The sequence below is a fragment of the Myodes glareolus genome, chromosome 11 (genome assembly GCF_982192425.1).
Source record: "Myodes glareolus chromosome 11, mMyoGla1.1, whole genome shotgun sequence".
In the NCBI taxonomy this organism is placed as follows: Eukaryota; Metazoa; Chordata; class Mammalia; order Rodentia; family Cricetidae; genus Myodes; species Myodes glareolus.
Genome location: NC_142036.1, coordinates 60,902,300 through 60,909,329, shown reverse-complemented (window position 1 = coordinate 60,909,329; position 7,030 = coordinate 60,902,300). Strand labels below are relative to the sequence as shown.

General features: G+C 45.0%; 1 pseudogene; it reads left to right on the top strand.

Moving 5' to 3' along the window:
- The first annotated feature begins 6,605 nt into the window (after positions 1-6,605).
- On the top strand, positions 6,606-6,786 carry LOC148120514 (Nuclear RNase P; annotated as a pseudogene).
- Positions 6,787-7,030: the final 244 nt, after the last annotated feature.

Genomic DNA, 7,030 nt, shown 5'->3' with positions numbered 1-7,030 from the left:
TCTTCACAGCTGAGAGGGCCAGAGTAGGCATCATACCACTTCCTTCCAGGTACGGCTGGCATTTGCAAACCTGCCCTTCTAGAAATAAAAAACAGATTTTAACACTTTTAATCTTATTTTCTAAGCTTCTTGTGTTACTTCGGTCTTCTTTCCCTTAGTAATCATATCAATTAACATATGTTCATTATATTGGCAACTTTAGTTACGTCAAACAATAATTTAAACAAATGGACCACTATAGGCCTACAAATTACAGAGTTCTAAGCAAGCAAACTATGACAGTTCTCTCATACCTAGATTTTTGTCTTAAAAAATAATGATCACATACGTTTGTCCTGAATTTGCATTTCTGGTAATGTTCCAAATTCTCCAAAATTATTAACTAATTCAGTCTGCCAACTCCAGGAGGAAAGACAAGACAAGGAAATCTGAGCAGGACAAAGCTGATGAGCTCACTCCAGCACCACACATCCGGGACATCATTGTGGAGTCAAAGGTGAGGGCAGACAGTGTGAGCTGCTTCTCCAGCTTTCAAAGCTGTGCTGCCTTTAAGGAAATTGTGGCTAACCTGGGACAAACTGTTAACCCACATTTGCCATTATGCATGAAGCAAGGCTAGGCTAAGTAGAGAAGAAAGGAGCTTTCTTACTCAGAGATGGGGAAGGTATGACAGAAAGGTGTTAACCCTACAAACTTGTGAACAATAGCCAAATAAGACAAAGCACTTTGCAATGCATCTTAGTTTAGAAGAAACACTTACTAGGAAAAAGGTTCACACTGAGAATGGGATGTGGCTACAGGGAGAGACTCTGCCTCAGAACAACAGCAGCAACAAGGATTCCTAAGGAGGATGTTGAGAACATCCGTGGGTTCAGGGGCTTTCTGTAGGAAAGCAAAGCTCTGCTGACAGGAGAGCAATTTAAATCCACTGCAGAGTCAGTTCTCCACAGGAACTGATGAGCTGAGGACCCATTTCTTTGGGCATATGAAATGTCCTGACTGCTCTTTCATTTATTTACATATTTAAATTAAACCAACTGCCATTGTGCTTGCTCCTGAATTTTCTTTTCCTTAACTCCAATGTCAGAGAAACTGCCTGAAACTTGCCCCCTGGCTTTTGTTAACCATCTGTTTACAGAACCAGAACATTAGAGCCTGTTTTCCAACCAAGGTCTAGCACTGACATGTTGTGTGATCCTGAAAGTTACATGAAAACCCAATTTCTGCCAGTCATGGTGGATAATGTCCACAACCCCAGAACTTTGGAATCAGAGACAGGAGATTTCCAGTTTGAGCATTTAAATGCACAGTTTGTTCAGAGGCAAAAAACCTTCTCAGCGATCCAAGTCCATTTTGCCTTATTGGCTGTTTCTTTAAATTAAAAAGTTAGGGATAATTACATTTTGATAATCCCTGAACCACTTCTGACAGACTAAGCCTTGTACACATTGGAAAATGACACTTGTATAATATAACTGCTTGTAAAACAAAACTGGGGATTAAAGCTATAAGCTCGCATTCTAATGTTCAAATACATAAAATAAGCCAAAATAATAATGTAGATATCCTTTGTTACTCAGAAACTGCTCATGTAGAATTTTGAAGATTACAGAACCAAAAACTCGGGGAAAGGCCTGGATACTCACGGAGAGAAGTGACATGAAAGCTTTTTGTTGGACCTTGCTCTATTATTTACCCATAAAGAGCAACAACCTATTTCTCAATAGGCTTCCTGCCTTTTAAAAATAGTCAATTAGAAAGTACACGTTACTGCTAGCAGTATCAATACCCATCACTAAAAATGCTGCCCCCAGAACACTGGCTTCAGCCACGCTTCCCTTCACGAGGTCTCTTGTTTTTACTTTGTCACAATGTCTAAGAACATTGAAATGCCAGGAGATGGGAGCTCTAAAAAGGGAAGTCTGCAACTACGACAAAAGGCTCTTTTTTGGTAAAAATCTGGCCTGTGTGAATAATGGCCTTGGCTTTGGCTCACTCCTTCTGTGAACAGCCTCGCCTGCTGAGTCATGCTAAAGACAGTCCAGGAGTTCTTTATGAACACCTTGTTTTAGTCTTTTACAATAGGTCACTAGAACCAGACCAAAGAAACCAGGGTATCTTTTAAAACAAAATCTTCCTATTTTGCTTTTGTGCATGTAAAACCCAAACTACCTTGCTCCTAGTACCCCATTCTACAACTCCAGCTGCTCCTTATGGATTTTTTACCCCAAAAAAGTATGCATCAAATTCCCTTGTCTATTCACTTCATTATTAACCCAACCCAGAGAGAGTTGAGGAGATGTTCACATCCTCGTTTCTTCCAAAGCCCACCGGAGCTGTATGAAAGACAAGACTTCTTTACAGTTTGCCAATCAATTTACTGCTGAACTGGAAAGAAGAATCAAATTTGTCTGTCTTCCCCATAAACTATGATCCATAAAGTGATGGAAATTTTTTTCAAAAAAAAAAACCCACAAAGATGAGAAGTAATGAAAATGGGGAAGTAAATGGAGGTCTTCATACAAAGGGTATGAACTCTCCAGGCACCCTCCCTCCATCAAGGCAAGCAGCCCTGTTCTTAACTCTTCCCACACCTGGTACATAAGGTGAGCACTACAGAGAAGAAACCTGAGATAGTAGGGATAGAAGAACGAGATAAAGATCTGTAAACAAGCAGAGACAGAGCCTACCTCAAGAAAAGACAAGACACCGGGGTTGGTGGCACACACCTTTAATCCCAGCACTTAGGCAGAGGCAGGCAGATCTCTGTGAGTTCAAGGCCAGCCTGGTCTACAAGAGCTAGTTCCAGGACAGGTTTCAAAACTACAGAGAAACCCTGTCATGAAAAAGAAGAAGAAGAAGAAGAAGAAGAAGAAGAAGAAGAAGAAGAAGAAGAAGAAGAAGAAGAAGAAGAAGAAGAAGAAGAAGAAGAAGAAGAAGAAAAGAGGACCCAGTGTGTTCAGGAAGGAGAAGCAGAATGTACACAATACATTGAAGTGAATGATCTATAGTATGTATATGTCAGAACAAGATTATTTATGCTTGCACAAGGACTATGCACTAGTAAAATTTTTTCTGGCAATTTTCTAAAACCTTTCAAAGTCTGCATTACTTTATTCTCTTCCACATCCCTTGGCAGTAGTGAGGAATGGGTGGCTTCAACCTCTACTATAACGGCAAATGAGAGAAAATACCAATGATGGGGCAGCCTAATTGTTTTACTGCATGCTGCTGCCATAATTCTGATCTTGTGGCCTCTGGCACGAGAAGATGGAAGAATTTTCTATAACAAAACCTGAACAACAACCACCACCATTCTGAAGCCAGGAGATGTAGCTAGATGTAGTTTTCCCTGCTTCCTCCCTGGGTCACCTGCATGCTCTGTGACCTTCATTTTAGAGGATCAGTCTATGTGGGGGGCCGCAACCACACTCTCCACCATAAGATGGCGCTGCACCGCCAGGTGAGCAAGAAAGCGCACACGTGTTGGTAACTTTCCACTACTGCATCCCCGCCTACTCCCGAGGCATCACCTAGGACTGGGAGCAGCGGACCTATCCAAGAGTGACACGTCCGAAGCAGGGTCTGTTTCATATATAAGGGATGGGTTCCTTCATATATCGGTCCCCGGCCATGTGGCTTATGCTCTAGCTCCCAAGGGGCATTAAACCTATTTCTGCAGAAGAATCCTGTGTCCCGCATGGTTCTTGCAGGCAAGACGCTAGCGTGGAACAAGTCTATGGATTTACACACAACAAAAACTAACCCCTTTGCTGCTACATCTGTGCAATTACTGCATCCTTCTAGCCAGAGCCTTGGCCATTCCTATTCTTAGTAAGGGACAGAAGAGAACAGTTAGGCTCCTGTCAGTGAACATCAGCCAAATGAAGACACAAGTGGGCAAAGACAATTTTCAGTGAAGAGCTGAATCGTGTATCCGTGAGCCTGGAGGCAGGCACAGGGCGTGATGTACTCAAAACCTCAATGAGGACAAAAGACTAGAAAACCACAGAAGTCAGAGCTGGGAGCATTCCTTGTTTGTCCACAAATTCTCCGACCTAAAAACAATGACTGACCATGCCAGAACAGCGGGAGAGATGGCTCAACAGTTAAGAGAACTGGCTGCTGTTCCAGAGGACCCTCGTTCAATTCCCAGCACCTCCATGACAGCTCACAACTGTCTATAACTCCAGTTCCAGATCTGACACCCTCACATAGACATACATGCAGGCAATACACTAATGCCATAAAAAATAAATTTTTTTAAACAAAAACGAGATACTATAACATACGTGTGTATTTGTTCTCAGCATACCCCCTTGAGCTGTATCCTCCCCCCCCCCCTTCCACTGACTTCCATCCTACAGAGGGAGATTCTCTTCTTCTGGTGGAGAGTTTGCTTTATTTGTGTCATAAAGACTCACTTCCCCCGCTTCCATCTCATTTGGCAGTAGTGGGGATGGACAATTCTATTTTTATTAAAATAGTTAATGCCAGAAAATGGCTAAAAAGAATGGTCAGAAAGAGTGGAAGTCGAAGGTAGTTAAAGCCTTTACAAGCAGGTGCTAGGCTTGAATCAGAATCACAAGTAATTCCATGTCTGCATATGACTGAAATGCTAAGTATAACAAGGGCCATCTGGGCGTTTCAAATGAACTCAACATAATTGCGTAAAAAAAAAAAAAAAAAAAAAAAAGCTTCCTGGCCTTTATTTGTCACAGACGCACAGACGTCGCAGTGTATTGTTGAGATGACACTACAGTACTTTATTTTTCTGTCTTAAAAATGGTTGTCAATCTCTGAATGAGGTTCTTATGCTCTCTTTCCCACTGCCCTAAGGCAACACCCACCCATAAGGAAGTCCTGATCCCAGACACAGGAGACGTCTGAGCAAGGTGCTTGCTGTTTGTAACTAGGAACAGACATGCAAAAATCATGAGAAGAATAAGGAAAGTCTTCAGTATGAATGACAGAATAAAACAGATGAGCAGAAACCGCCACCCTAGATGAAAAGACAGCGAAGGACGTGACACGAAACTCTGTACGTCATATCATAAAAGGCAGAAGAAAAGACAGCAATCATTTTTAGAGCAAAATCAGAATGAAGTTTTCTTCTCACAAAATGTAAAATTCATGACAAAGAAAAGGTTCTCTAAATTAAAACAGAAGAATAAAAATTAAATGTCTTTAAAGGCTCTGAAAGGTGATGGTGAAAGTTTCCGAGAAAACAGGTCAAAAGAGCAAGAGGCAGAAAGCTTTTTAAAAGACAAAATATTTAAATGAGTCTTTCAGTGTTGGGAGCCACCTGGAGGCACAGGTGGTCCTGCAGTTTGGAGGTAGCCACGTGGGGCTGAGCACCCCTGCCTGCACCCTTGCCTGCACATGCTCAGACCAGCAGAGTGGCATTGACCAATCGGGACAGCGTTCAGGCTGCTCCGCCGTTTAAAAGCAGCTGCCTCGGGGCCCAACGCTCTCTCTCTAAGCTTTCTCTCGTCCCTGCTCTATCGTCCCTTCCCCCAATTTTCCTCAAGGGAATGCTCCAAATAAAGATGTGACCAGAGAAGGAATTCTCGTTTTTGGTGGCGTTCATTCCTGCGGGACAGGATGGCCCCCCGCAACTGGTGCTCGAAACTCCGGGACGCTGAGGGACCCTGACAACTACGCCGGGGGACCCTGAGAAAGCCCGGGAGAAAAAGCCAAGATCAGACACCAGCACAGAGAGCCTTGAATTTCAGAACTCTGAGAACATGGAGCGGTGAGTGACGTCGGTTGAAATCCCCAGAAAGGGGAGGAAAAGAAATGTAAAAAGGAATTTCAAAGGATAGGCCTAAATAGAAAAGAAAATACAAAAAAAAAAAAAAATCAAAGTTAAGGTATCTGAAAGAAGGTACAGAAAGCAACGGGGAAGAAAAATCCCTTAAGTTCAGTGCAGGAGGAATGTAAACAGCAGCAAAAAAGGCGAGGTAACTAAGGCGGGACTTTGAGGACAATGGGGTACGGGAGACCGCGGCTTCCGCTCCCTCTCTGTCCACCTGCGTACTCGCTGTTAGAGACTGGAGGCAACAGTCTCGTAGGGAGGCGAGTTTGATCACTGCCTTCCCTGTTCTTAAAGAGCCACAGAGCTTTTGGAGGTGATTTTCGCCTAATTTTGTTAAGAGAGCTCAGTCTCTGGCTCTCACGTACAAAAAACTTTAATTTTTGACTGAGAAAGACAAGCTGCTTGATCGTGCTGAGAGTGCTGGCGGCAGCCGGCCCGCCTTTGAGCGGTAATGCCTGATTAGAAACACGGAAGTGGGCCAGGCACGGTGGTGCACACCTGTAATCCCAGCTACTCAGGAGGGAGACGCAAAATTGCACTCTCCAGTGCTAGCTCGTTCGGGAGGCGTGGCCATGCTAACCAGTTGCTGGCGGGAAATTTGCTGGAGTCCGCAGAGGCCTGCGAATAGCCAGGTCGCGGGCGGGCTAAAGTCCGTGTGACATCAGAGGCCTTCTGGCGGGGCTATGGTTTTTGGAGGACTTTTTCAGCACCTGAGCGGACTCGCCTGACTGAGGCGGAAGCTGCGTGGTGAGCAGCGGCGCCATAGAAGGCAAAGAGGAGCTGAATCGGCTCTGCGGAAAAACTGTGTTTCCATAGCAACATGGGCGAGCGGGGAGATGAGTTCCCAGAGAACGGGGCTCCGCGCGCGGGCAGACCGGGCCCTCCACGGGTGGGCGGATGCCCCCCCCTCGCCGGAGCTTGGAAAAGGCTCACAGCCGGCGGTGCGAGTTCATTGCCTGAGGTGAACCGGCGAGCCCGCGCACAGCCCGGGGCGGAGCCATGCCTTTGGGCCATGCGGAGCGCGCCATTATGGGCTTCAGAGGCGGAGCTGTGGCAGCCGCCGCTGTCCGCTGCTGCCGCCGCCCTCAGCCAAGGTCGCCAAGAATTTAGTCAGATAAAAACATTTGTCGCCAAAAATTCAGTCAGATAAAAACATTTATCCCCCCAAACATCGCCCCTTTGTCAGCAGGAAGTAGCCAGATGATCGACGTC